We start from the raw sequence: 14,603 nt of genomic DNA, 5'->3' as shown, positions 1-14,603 counted from the left end.
GCAAGGGTACATACACAGTGTTGATTGCGACCGTCAGGTCGCAGTTACTATCAAAACCTCCACCAGCTGTCAGTCAGTCTGTCCGTCACACGTCACGTCACACTTTTGCCCCTACTCATATCTCCGCCACCGTTGCCCCTATCCATGCCAAACTTTGCACACACACTCCTTGGATGGCAAATCACAACCTGCGCCCCTGATTTCTCACATGGCCCTATTCTAGCGCCATCATCAGGCCGATCTTTGCAAAACACATTTTTGGACACTGCTCCTACAGATTTTGGCCTAAAATCACGCAAAGCGGCACACAGTATCTCTAAAGTCATGTCATCAACATGGATCTGACCCATTTCCCATATTCCCTTCCGTTTGGCTACAATTGCCTTCTAAAGTTTGTGTATGCGACCTTACAGTCGCTTATCTCCCGATCTTACTGTTTTTTTTATAGTTATACAGTCAAGACCTAATCCTATACTAAAATTGAATTGAGCTGAACAATCTACTCCACTGAAAGGGTACATACACAATGTTGATTTATCCATTTGTAACTTATGGGACCCTTATGGGTCCATTTAGTTCCATTTGTAGAGTTTGAGTGTTAGAACACTGAGGATTTACTGTGTATCTGTGCCATGTTTCAACCTGGTTTCTTGTCAAACGCCCTAGGAACGTCTGCTAACCTGTCATTCTGCACTGGTTTGTGTTAAAATGTAATTTGTTGCTGACGGCAGATTCAGATGGTTGAGTGAGGAGATGGCTGAAGCAGGAGGCGTGGAAAGGGAAGCAGATGCAAGAATGTGGAGAGGAGAACATTGATGGAGAAGAAGGAAGAGAAATACAAGTAAGCAAGCCTATCTGTTATACAACACATTGAATTAACCACTTGAACTCTAGCATCCATATTCTGGGGTGGACATTAGCCCAAAATAGCAGATATAGCAGAATAGTATTGAGCTTGTAGATTGCCTATTTTTGGCAAACGGATAATAGACAGAAGAAGTGGCTCAAGTACAGTTGCAACATAGGTCTGTGTTTGGTCGCAACTTGTCCGTCACCTAATTTGTGGTTTGGCTATTATAATAAGAGTTTGTAGGTGCAGTGATAATGTGAAGAAAGCTGATGATGAGATCCTAATGATACATGATTTCCCAAAAGGTTTCTCGTAGATACAGTATCATCCCTAAATGAATTGATAACTTGTTAATGTTTTCTAATGGCCATCAATAATTTCTACATGAATTTAGAACAAAATAAAACTGTTTGATGGGATGCTGAGACTCTGATCAGTAGTTATGTAATGTACTCTGAACCCCACTGCCAAGACATGCATGCAATATTAATGGTTAACACAACACTATAATGTAGTTTGTTTTTTCAACTTGGATCCATTAGTTCTTCGATTTTGGCACCCAACAACACAGCAAGATGTTTAGGGTCAATGTACTGTAAAATTCTCACTACTAATCTCTTCAGTTGTATTGACTCCAACACACCTTTCCTTTGTTTTGCCTCCAGTTAGTGCTGAGGTAATCAATGACATTGACACAAAACAGGCCTTTAGGTGCCTGTAAGTATCTCATACCTGAAGCCTACTTTGTACAGGTCTGATATGAATATGAGGACAGAAGATGACCCTTGCAACACTTCACACCCTGTAGAATCTACAGGGTGAATGTGTTATTTGATTGATTGAATACTTTATTAGCAGTTCGCATAGGAAAAGCACAGGACAGTACAGTTCAGATACAAGGTCTACTAATAGGACCCAAGAAACCACTATGGCTTGTTTACATTGGGGTCCTTTGCACTCAATTCTTGATTATTTATAGCAGTGACTGAGACAACAGGCTGAAAAACAAAGCCATGTGAGAACTGTGTAAGTCAACGCTGAACGCGTGCATGCTCACCAGTGCTGTGTTCTACCTGTCACGTGGCTATGCGGAGTATGCTGTGTGCCCTTGTGAACCTTACAAAGTAGCGTATCTGATAGGCATTATGCAATGGTGTATGCGCTGGTCACACAAATAGCCGCGGATCATAGATTATAGTATGCCCTCAAAAGCTTAGAACACACCATTGATGCTCACCATGCATGCGACCCTCAAGTCACCTTTCGCGCAATGCGGCCCTCACCCCAAAACAAGTTTGACACCCCTGCAGATGCTAGGTAAGCAGTGAGGGTGGAGGGTGCGGGGAGTAGTGGTGATGTATGTGGAATGGTTAACCACTTAAACCCTGTATACTTAATGACTGGGGTCCCTCAGGGGTCTATACTTGGTCCCCTCCTTATAGCTGAAAATAGCCAATCTACAAGCACACAACGCTTGGAGATAGTCAATTTTTTTGTACCTATTTCTGCATGTTGTTCACCTAATATGATTTACTGAAATGGGGACGATAGGGTGGTTAACGTCTCTGATTTTATAGAGAAAAGAGATGTCTGCGTGCACACACACACGCACGCGCGCACACACACACACACACACACACACACACACACACACACCCCCCACTGTATGTGATGAACAGCTATAGTGTATGTAACAAGAGCTGTATATTTCTAGCCTAATAAAAGTGGTATTCTTCTAATGGCGAGATATTTACACCCCGTCACCCTCCTAGCCAAGCTGATTATACTGGAAAACATTTAAATTATGAATGCAACTTGGGTGGTGAAAGAGTTATGCTGTCTTCAGTGCAGTCTGAGCCACTCTTTGTCTCCTCTCAAACAAAATGTAATGTCAGCCATTCTGTTTATGGCTACATTTTTTATTTATGTGATATTTCAAAAACTGATTGACTTTATTCCAGTGGTGATATATGGTTTACTGCTGTATGGGAGTGCTTTATTGTTGCAATAACACTATCTCAGTTTCTTCTCTGTTTATAGTTTAGTGCGCAACTGCTGGCACTCTCTGCCCTCTTCATTGTTATTCCTCTATAGCTGAACAAGCAAGCAGGGATTCGTAACAAAAGCACTTTCTTTTTGGTTTGGCTTTTGCCACTTTTAGAGCCGAGTTTAATTCGGTTCAGCTCTGTCCAAACTACAATATGACATCATTCAGAGGTTCAGGGAGCGGGGGGTACTGTCATAAAGTCGGCTGTTCAGTGCTGCTGAGATGTTGCGACACCGTGAACCGAACCGAGTCGAGTTAAACTCTAAAAGCGGAGTATGCATCGGCCCTTAGAACAGTGGTTCTCAACCTGTGGGTCGGGACCCCCAGGGGGTCCCTAAATTATTTTGGGGGGTCCCCAGATGATTAACTTAATGTGCAACACCGTTTTCTCACTCAACAGTAAACAAACCAACATAAAGTTTAAGTGTATATAGAGTATCTGCACATTTCTAAAGTGGAAATTGAAGGACTTTTTAATACCTCTGAAATGACAAATTAAACATTGCCCAAATTGTTTAATATTAGAGTCAGAAATTGTGAAAATAGGTGATCTACATGTTGTGAGCATGTAGATCTGCTATTTTCACAATAAAACCGTGATATACAAAATGTAATGCCTCAACTCTTAGTGATCGTCAGGGTGGGGGGTTATTTTAGGGGTCGTGGCCTGAAAAGGTTGAGGACCACTGCCATAGAAGACATTATTTCCCTTTTTTAGTGGTCAGGGGTGTAGTCAATAACGTAATAGGTCACCTCTATAGAACCATAATCGACCCCGCTAGGCCTTCTCTCTTGTGTCTCAACCAATACTGTTGCTATGTTAAGAATTTGGCTGACGCAATTTGTTTCCCAAATATATTGCTTTGAGAGCACCTTTTGTTTGACGTCATGAAATGCTTGTTGTCTCCGCCTTATATGGCAACCCGGACATGGCCGCGCTGCAGCCTCAGTCAGTCTCTCTCCTGTGAGAGGAGGCAGAAAAGTTTGTAAGCGGCGTGGTGAGCTAAACAAGGTGTGTTTGAAACTGCAACTTTTGTCGTATTTTTGATGCACTGTTTAAGTTTGATTGCAAATATTTTGAGTTTCATTGATGGGTTGTTTATTTGTTTTGGTTTCAGTTGTTCACTTTGTAGCCCAATATGTTGGATCCCTGGACTCATTCATTCCCTTTGTTTTCCCATGCAATCAGAGAGGTGATTTAATTTCTGTATTTTTTCCTTTTACCTTTTTTGTCATGATTTATGTTCTGTATGCTGATTATTATTTTCTCTCACTCACAGTTTTGACGGGTTTAATAAACTCTGTAAAAAACGAAACACCTGACTGGTTTATGACGAAGGGAGTGACAGTCAAAACTCCGCATTCATCAGTGATCCAAGGCGTCCTGGAGGAGGTTCGTCAGCTAGCAGCCCGGCCAAATCAGCGGAGACACAGGGCCAGGCGGCGCCTTTCAACAAGCGCTAGCCCGTTGTGCTACAGACTGGTGCGGAGCTGCTGGAGTAGCCTACCCCTTCATCGCCCCCCTCCCCCCCTCATTCACCCTTCCCTCAAACAGAGTAAAGCGACACGAACATGTACTTGTCAGCACCACAAACGCGTAACGGCACAAGAGGTTAGTACACACACGAGAGTCTAAAGGAATGTGTGCTATCAAAGGTGCTTGAAGAGATTTTAAACATTAAAGAGACATTTGAGAAGAGATCACATTACTTGCATTGAAAACGGATCATATGAGTGAAACAAAGACTTTTCGGTTTTATTGGTGAAATATTGGTGGTTCTTAAAAAATGCATTATGGGTTTGTTTAATTAAATGTAAAAAAAGAAAAAACGGCACTTTAAGGTCTGCAGGAAATTGATTTATCTGGTTTTTAAGCTTTGGTGTTTTATTGGTTTTGGTTTATGGTTTTGTGAAAGATGTCGCTAAACGCAGATGGGTCAAAGACGGCTGAAAAGTCACTAGCACAGACAAAGCAAGCAGAAATTCTTACTCCTGAAGTTGGTACTGAACCACGCAGAGGAGAGCGAGAGCGCACACTTACTGAGAAAGGGAAAGGTTTCCTAGCTACCAAATTAAATGCATTACTGGGTAAATTTGACCGTGTCTACGCACACTGGAAGGTCGAGGCTAAAAATACAAAGAAGGGCATTGTTAATGACACTGAACTTGAAACTTTGCAAGATAATGTTGATGTGTTGGAAAGGTATTCAAAGGAGCTAAATGAAATATATAATGATTATCGTAAAGTGGAAATTCCAACACTCACCGTTCGTCGCAGAATCGATAAATGCAATGAGGTTACATCAAATCTTGTCCGTAATGCAAAAACTTTGATTGAACAAACTGGGGAAACGCTTATAGACTGGCCAGAAGTCAGCTCTGTATTTGACAGCAGTACCACGTCAAGCGTGCCGGTTACAAATCAAACATTTCCACAGCAAGTTCAACTTAAAGATTCCAACAAGGCTGCAGCTGAATTTAACGCCACCAAAGCATTTCTAAGGTTAATGGCCGAACAGGAGCAGCAGCAGCGACGGCTCAACCAGCTCGAAGAAGAGGATCTAAAAAACAAAAGAGCAATGGAAGAAATAAAAAGGGAACAAGATCGTTTGGAAAAACAAAAAAGACTATGTGCAGCTAAAGCAAATATCCCGGTGTACAATGAAAATGGGGAACCTCTGAGTGCAGCAGAAAGCAATGTGCAAGACCAACCATCATCACAAGAGGTCGCCATTACACCTGAACATGAAACCCTAAAGCTGGTCAAGGTGCTCTCTGAGGCTATCTCATCTAATCGGTTGCCTATACCGGAGCCCGACATTTTCAGCAATGATCCATTGAAATACAACTTATGGAAAACGTCATTTCAAACCTTAATTGAAAGGAAAAACGTCCCAATAGTGGAAAAAATGTATTTCCTGCAAAGATATATAGGCGGAGCAGCCAAAGAGGCTGTAGAGGGATATTTTTGGATGGATACTGAGGACGCATATTTCTCTGCATGGAACGTATTGGATGAGCGTTTTGGAGATCCATTTATTATTGCGAAGGCATACCGGGATAAATTGCACAGCTGGCCAAAAATAATACAGAAGGATGGAGTGGAACTGCGTAAATTTGTTGATTTTCTCAGGAGTTGTGAATCCGCTATTGCACATAACGGACACTTAAGAATCTTGGACGATGCAATGGAAAATCAAAAGCTTGCAAGCAAATTGCCAGATTGGCTAATCCCAGGATGGAATCGTTCAGCCACCACATACCAGCTACAATATGGAAAATTTCCGAATTTCAGCTATTTCGTAACCTACCTCAATCTCGAATCCAGTATTGCCTGCAACCCAATAACGTCATACAGTGCTCTGAAACAACTTGAATCTGATGGACACAGTAAATTCAGAAATCAAACAGCAAATGCAAAAACATTCAATACAACCACAGAAAGGCAACTAATCACCTGCCACCTTTGTAATAAAACTGGGCATGGACTAAGCAACTGTCGCAATTTCCAAGCAAAACCACTTGCCGACAGAATTCAGTTCATACAAAGGGAAAGGCTTTGTTTCGGATGTTTATCACCTGGTCATCATTCAAAGGGCTGTAGGAACAAAATGACATGTGACATTTGTCAGAAACGTCACCCAACCTGTATTCATAATGATCAGCCCTTCGAGCCCAGAAAGGAAGCTCATTTCAACAAGGATGAAGGACCATCAGCATCTGTGCAAACTGATTCTAAAATATCTCACAGTGTCTCACAGGATGGAGCTGTCAATCAAACCTCTTCTATTGTACCTGTCTACGTCTCGACCCCTGAGAATGATGGGAAAGAAATCCTCGTATATGCTATGCTTGATACCCAAAGTGACTGTTCCTTCATCCTTGAGGAAGTTGCAGACCAATTAAATGCATCTGCGGAACCAGTCAAACTTAAATTGTCCACAATGTCCTCCAAAGGGACAATTGTACCATGCAAGAGACTTAAGCAGTTACAAGTGAGAGGGTTCTTTTCCAACACAAAGATCACTGTTCCAGTTATGTATACACGTGAATTCATACCAGCAAATAGATCCCATATACCAATTCCACAGACTGTTAAGCCTTGGCCTCATTTGAAGCACCTTTCTCCTCATATCGCTCCCCATCAAGAGTGTGAGATTGCTATCTTAATTGGCTATAATTGCCCACGTGCTCTAATGCCTCGAGAGGTTGTCTATGGTGAAGGAAACCAACCTTTTGCGCAAAAAACTGACCTTGGGTGGAGCGTCATCAGCTATGGCGACCCAGGTGAATTTCATGGCGACGATATCGGAGTGAGTCACCGCATTACTGTGAGGCAAGTGATGCCAGAAGTGAGCCCAATGGCGGAAATTAAAAATGAGGTTCACTATGTTTGCAAAACTCAAATTAAAGAGATGACTGCTCCAGATGACATCATAAGGGTCCTGGAGTCTGATTTTATTGAAAGAACTGGAGAAGACACAACAGTCTCCCAGGAAGATCTCAAGTTCTTGACAAAAATGCAGGAGGAGATTACACAAAAACCAGATGGTCATTACGAGATGCCCTTGCCCTTTAAGGATGAGCGACCAAATCTGCCTGACAATAAGGCTTGTGCAGTCCACCGTCTCTCTGGTTTACAAAGAAAGTTCAAGAAAAACCAGAAGTACTATGAGGACTACGTGAACTTTATGGAAGATATAATCTCTCGCGGTGATGCAGAGAAGGTCACAGAAGAACAGCTGGGCACTTTTCCTGCTTGGTACATTCCCCACCATGGGGTGTACCATCCCAAAAAACCCACTAAGATACGAGTGGTCTTTGATTGTTCAGCCAGGTATAAAGATACATCTTTGAATGACCACCTTCTGACTGGGCCAGAACTTACCAACTCCTTGGTGGGAGTGCTTTGTCGGTTCCGTAAAGGACCAATTGCCTTCATGTGTGATGTAGAACGAATGTTCCATCAATTCCATGTAAAACCTGTAGACCAAGACTATTTACGCTTCTTATGGTGGGAGAAGGGTGATTTGGATTCTCCACCATCTGTTTTCAGAATGAAGGTGCATCTTTTTGGGGCAGCTTCCTCTCCCGGTTGTGCCAATTTCGGTCTTAAGCATCTTGCCTCTGAAGGTCAGGGACAGTTTGACCTGTCCACTGTCAAGTTCATTCAGAGAGACTTTTACGTTGATGATGGCCTGGCGAGTGTAACAAGTGAAGCAGAAGCCATCAAGCTTATTCACTCAGCTAGAGATCTTTGCCGTACTGGTCAATTGAGACTGCATAAGTTTGTTTCCAATAACAAGAATGTCTTGTCTTCAATACCTAAGGAAGAATGTGCTGAGAGTGGCAAAAATCTCAGTATGGACTTTGGAGAACCCCTTATGGAGAGAGCCCTCGGTGTTCAGTGGTGTCTATCATCCGATAGCCTTGAATTTAAAGTCACTGTTCAACCATCACCTCTAACCCGACGAGGCATACTTTCCACCGTGGCCTCCATCTATGACCCTCTGGGCTTCTTGTCTCCTTTTATTCTTCTGGGCAAACAAGTATTGCAACGAATGTGTCAAGAGAAGCTTGATTGGGACGATCCGCTCCCAGATTATCTCAGAACCCAGTGGGAATCATGGCTGCAAGACCTTAAGAACTTGTCCACCATAAAGATCAACCGGTGCTATATTCCTGCAAATTTCACTGTCGCTCAGTATGAGCTTCACCATTTCTCAGATGCGAGTGTAACCGGATATGGCGAATGCTCTTACCTCAGAGCTATCAGCACAAACGGTGAAGTCCATTGCTCACTTGTCATGGGTAAGGCACGTGTTGCCCCCACCAAGGTGACGACAATACCGCGTCTGGAGTTATCCGCCGCAGTCATCTCGGCAAGAATTAGTGCCCTGCTCAGAAACGAACTCGAAGTGGACAATCTTAAAGAATATTTCTGGACTGACTCTAAAGTAGTCCTTGGATATCTAAACAATGATGCCAGAAGATTTCATGTTTTTGTTGCCAACAGAATTGAGAGAATCAAGTCTCTTACTGAAGTGAAGCAGTGGCACTTCGTTCAGTCGGAATCGAATCCGGCAGATCATGCTTCGAGAGGGCTAACGGTAGAGCAGCTTGTAACTTCAAATTGGTTTACAGGCCCAGAGTTCTTATGGGAGAGACAGCTACCTGAAGGAGAAACCATAGTGAAAGAGGTCATGAGCGATGATCCAGAACTTCGCAAAGCCCAAGTATTTAATGTACAAGCGAAGGAAAAGAGGACATTGCTGGACCGCTTACAAAAGTTCTCCGACTGGACAAGAGCAGTTAAAGCCATTGCCTTCCTAAAACGCTATGCTCAAGGGGTCAAGGGTCTCCCACTTAAAGGTGAAGCCACAAGTGTGGAGCAGCGAAAAGAGGCAGAGATTTTCATCATTAAGCTGGCACAGGAAGAGTCTCTCAGAACTGAACTTGATAGTGTCAAGCTTCACAAGTCAGTTAAAACAAAGGACAAGAGCAACAAGCTGCACGCTTTAGACCCATTTATTGACGACGTGGGGGTCCTAAGGGTTGGAGGACGTTTGACAAGATCGAGTCTTCACCCCCATGTAAAACATCCACTGATTTTACCTAAAACAAGCCACATATCTTCATTAATCATTAAGCATTATCATGAACGAGTACATCATCAAGGAAGAGGAATTACTGTAAATGAATTGAGATCAAATGGAATTTGGATCATCGGATGTAGCAGCGTTGTTGCCTCTCATATCCATAAATGCACAAGATGCCGAAGATACAGGAGAAGCACGCAAGAGCCAAAAATGGCCGATTTACCACCGGAAAGAATGGAAACGACTCCTCCCTTCACGTACTGTGGAGTGGATTGTTTTGGCCCTTTTTATGTGAAGGAGGCTAGGAAGCAGTTGAAAAAATATGGCCTACTGTTTACCTGTTTGTGTTGTAGAGCCATCCACATCGAGATGCTCGATGACCTTACTACAGATGCTTTCATCAACGCTCTGAGGACTCTAATTGCAATACGAGGAAATGTCAGGCAATTAAAATGCGACCAAGGCACGAATTTTGTTGGCGCAAAGGGAGAATTCATGGAGGCAATGCAAGGACTAAATGAAGAGCAATTAAAGCAATATGGCTGTGAATTTGTAATGAACTGTCCGTCTTCCAGTCATATGGGAGGAGTCTGGGAGCGACAGATTTTAACGGTTCGAAATGTATTGATGGCAATTTTGGATCAATCCGCCCAAAGACTTGACAGCACGTCGCTCAGGACGTTCTTCTATGAAATAATGGCTATAGTGAATAGCAGGCCTCTCACTACCGAACACTTAAACGACCCTACGAGTCTAGAACCACTGACACCTAATCACATACTTACAATGAAATCCAGCATCATCATGCCACCTCCAGGGCAGTTCGTGAGCCAAGACATATACTTACGGAAACGATGGCGGCAGGTGCAGTTTTTGGCTAACGAATTTTGGACCCGGTGGAAGAAGGAGTATCTCCTCAACCTTCAGCAGCGACAAGTCTGGCAGAAGGAAATGAGAAATACAGAAGTCAATGACATTGTGATTTTAAAGGAAGAGAACGCTCCACGAAACCGTTGGAAGATGGCTCGAGTAGTCGAAGTTTATCCCAGCCCTGATGGAAGGGTCAGGAAAGTGAAGCTTTTAATGTGCGATGCGACCTTGGACGATAAAGGGAAAAGGAGTACGAGACCTGTCTATCTTGACAGGCCCGTACAGAAGATTGTTTTATTACTTGAAGCAAATAAAGTTCATAGTCAAGACTAATGTTTGGGTTTTTGTTTTGTTCATTTGTTTTGAAAGTTATTTGAAATAAAAGGATTTATTTGGTGGGAGTTTGGCTGACGCAATTTGTTTCCCAAATATATTGCTTTGAGAGCACCTTTTGTTTGACGTCATGAAATGCTTGTTGTCTCCGCCTTATATGGCAACCCGGACATGGCCGCGCTGCAGCCTCAGTCAGTCTCTCTCCTGTGAGAGGAGGCAGAAAAGTTTGTAAGCGGCGTGGTGAGCTAAACAAGGTGTGTTTGAAACTGCAACTTTTGTCGTATTTTTGATGCACTGTTTAAGTTTGATTGCAAATATTTTGAGTTTCATTGATGGGTTGTTTATTTGTTTTGGTTTCAGTTGTTCACTTTGTAGCCCAATATGTTGGATCCCTGGACTCATTCATTCCCTTTGTTTTCCCATGCAATCAGAGAGGTGATTTAATTTCTGTATTTTTTCCTTTTACCTTTTTTGTCATGATTTATGTTCTGTATGCTGATTATTATTTTCTCTCACTCACAGTTTTGACGGGTTTAATAAACTCTGTAAAAAACGAAACACCTGACTGGTTTATGACGAAGGGAGTGACAAAGAATGTTGAGTCAGGGAGAAACAAAGATCCTGAAGCTTTTGTCCTTGCATCTCGCAACTATCTTCCCTTCAATCTAAGACACACCATGTCTTTTCCTCACATTCTCCAGCACATCTGACACCATGTTTAGCCGTGTCTCCGTCGATAATTATCTCTCCCTGCCGATGCTACCTCTTTAAGAGCAGAGGGGCTGCTGGGAAGGCAGGCAGTGAGGGGGAGGAGGTGGGGGGGGGGGGGGGGTAGTGGTGTGGGTGGGTGGATGGGGGGGGGGGTGTTGGAGGGGGGTGTTGGGGGGGCCGGCCCTGCAGGACCATTTGTGCTCAAGCTCATTTGCACAGCGACACTTAATTGGCTACAACAATTAATTAATGTGTTGGAAAGTTGGCACAAAAAGTTCATTTAAGAGGGTTTTAATAAGCAATTAGAGGAAAAGCAGCGAAGAGGGGGAATTACTGGAGAGGAAAGAGAAAAAGGGGAGACTGAGTGAAATGTCTGGCCACTGTGAGGGCACTGTAGACGGCTGCAGAGCCTTGTCGCTTTTCACTGACCCTTCAGGTTTGAAGAGGTGATTAATGATCAGGTGTCATTAGTACTGTTATATCCCTCCCAGAGACTGTTATTGCTATTGTTAAGTGGACTTAAAGCCCATGATGCCCTCATATTGTGCACATACCCCCCCCCCCCCCCCCCCTCCCCTTTCTACCTCTTGTCTCGGCGCCCAGTGTAAAATATCGCATGACTAATGAGTGGAGCAGGTTGGAATCCTGGGGAAGATGTCCTTGGAAGACGAATGCATTTTCAGCAGAATAATTAACTTAATTAACAAATTCACATGCATATTCATCAGCCTATTAATGTCTGCTCCGCGCTGCTTGATGAGCAATGCAATAATAACCGTTTCATTTGCATACCACGTTCGTGGTTGTACTCTCTCCCCCCCCCCCCCCCCCACCCCCAAAACAAAATAAATAAATTAATAATGTTTTCTTCTGCAAGAGCAGGAGAGCCACAACAAAAAGGCATGCGCTCATTGAGCCTCACGCTGTGTCACCGTTCAGGCAAGGCAATTTTCACCTGCAACATGCACGTCCGTGTGCAAATGCATGGCAGGTGTTTTTTCCCCTCTTGCTTAGTGCTGCTGTGTTTTCTACTTGAGCGGGTGAGCTGGGGGCGCAGCCGGCGCGCGCTGTGAATGATGCCGCTGCTCTCTCAACCTTCAACCGGGAGACCCACCACATGTCAGAGTCTGTCTGACTTATAGAAAAATGAGATTGGAATGGAAGTGCTTTGACACACGTACGCTCTTTCTGTTTCTCTGTCATCTCTCCTCTTTAGCTGCTCCCCCCTCAACACACACACACACACACACACACACACACACACACACACACACACTCACACAAAGTCACACACACTCTCGCTCTCTCTGTCTCTCTTCCCTTGTGCTTCCTCCCTCACTCAGGCACACTCCATCTCTCCCGCACTCCTGTTTCCTGTTTGTATTTCACTCCCCTTGTTATTAATTCATCCCCGTCAGACTTGTCTTTAATTTATTCATTTGTTGCTTTTTGAAGTTTTGCTCGTGTGCCTGTCATTGCGTGTTTGCACGAGAAATGTGAGATTGCCGACAGTTAGGGGCTGCAACGGCGGGGTTTGGGGATTTAAAGAAGCTGCTATAGCAGAGATTCAAATAAACAAACCAAATGTGGAATGCTCACATCCTTTTGCTTCCTTGAATGCTGTGTGTGTGTGTGTGTGTGTGTGTGTGTGTGTGTGTGTGTGTGTGTGTGTGTGTGTGTGTGTGTGTGTGTGTGTGTGTGTGTGTGTGTGTGTGTGTGTGTGTGTGTGTGTGTGTGTGTGTGTGTGTGTGTGTGTGTGTGTGTGTGTGTGTGTGTGTGTGTGTGTGTGTGTGTGTGTGTGTGTGTGTGTGTGTGTGTGTGTGCGTACGTGCACATGCGGCTGTTTCCTGGGAGACTGTAAGCATCACAGTCTTTCATAGATGCCTGTGTATTTGTGTTTAGCTCTTTGAACTAAACTTGTAGCCCGTGTTTGATGTCCCTTGTATTTGGCTGTGCTTGGTTGTGAAGAGTTTCTTGCCAATATTTATCTACATCATTGATGTGAAAGAGACAGGCTGACTACTTAAACAGAGCTCGGGGAGAATGTCTTCCTTTCACGGCATATTTTGGGGGCACATTGGTGCAAAGCTGGTTCATTTGTGTGACCAGGAAGAGTGTGTGTGTGTGTGTGTGTGTGTGTGTGTGTGTGTGTGTGTGTGTGTGTGTGTGTGTGTGTGTGTGTGTGTGTGTGTGTGTGTGTGTGTGTGTGTGTGTGTGTGTGTGTGTGTGTGTGTGTGTGTGTGTGTGTGTGTGTGTGTGTGTGTGTGTGTGTGTGTGTGTGTGTGCGCGCACGCCTGTGTGCGTGCGTGGGTGTGTGCTGCCAGCTTGAGCTCAGGCAGCAGCGGTTCGCGGAGCAAGAATAAAAACTAGGGAGAGATGCCAAGTGAGTCCCTGGAGACGAATACAGGGGACAGAGGAAGGAAAGAGGAATAAACCTTCACATAATACGCACACACACACACACACACACACACACACACACACACACACACACACACACACACACACACACACACACACACACATACATGAAGCCTATTATTGACATGCAACAGAAACACAGCACACAGTACTTGCAAGTCACTCACTCACACAAAACCCTCACGCCTTTACTTTCCCTGCTTTCTGCCACCCCTCTCTCTCTCTGTCTCTCTCTCTCTCTCACACACACACACACACACACACATGCATGCTCTCTCTCGCTCTCAGAGGCTGATGAGGTGACACCTTGTGTTAAGTGTGACACTGTGCCGTCACCTCCCACTCCCAGCATCACACCTCTGCCCCCTGCTGGGCCAACTCCATCACAGCACCCAGTTTCCCACCCGGGCAGCCTCTCACCAGCACCCAACATGCAAACTGGCAGTCACATTCTCCCACCCTCATTCACCCCTGTTACTTCTATTTCTGTGTAGACTAAAGCCGCTATCAGAGTCGGGTCCGCGGTGGAAGGCTATCCACCGCGGTGTAGTGCGGTGTAGTCTTTTTGAGTCATAAAACTACAATGTTAACGCTCAAAAAGACTACACCGCACTACACCGCGGTGGATAGCCTTCCACCGCGAAACCGACTCTGTTCGAGGCTTAAGTGTTCTCTTGTTGAAATACCTCCTGAAATGCTTCTCTTGTGATATATTATTACGGTTCTTTCACTGTAGGGCTAGGGCCACTTGTTGATTTATAGATACTTATTG

The sequence above is a fragment of the Nannobrachium achirus genome (assembly GCF_963921795.1).
Source record: "Nannobrachium achirus genome assembly, chromosome: 4".
NCBI classification, from domain to species: domain Eukaryota; kingdom Metazoa; phylum Chordata; class Actinopteri; order Myctophiformes; family Myctophidae; genus Nannobrachium; species Nannobrachium achirus.
Note: the sequence above shows the minus strand (reverse complement) of the source record.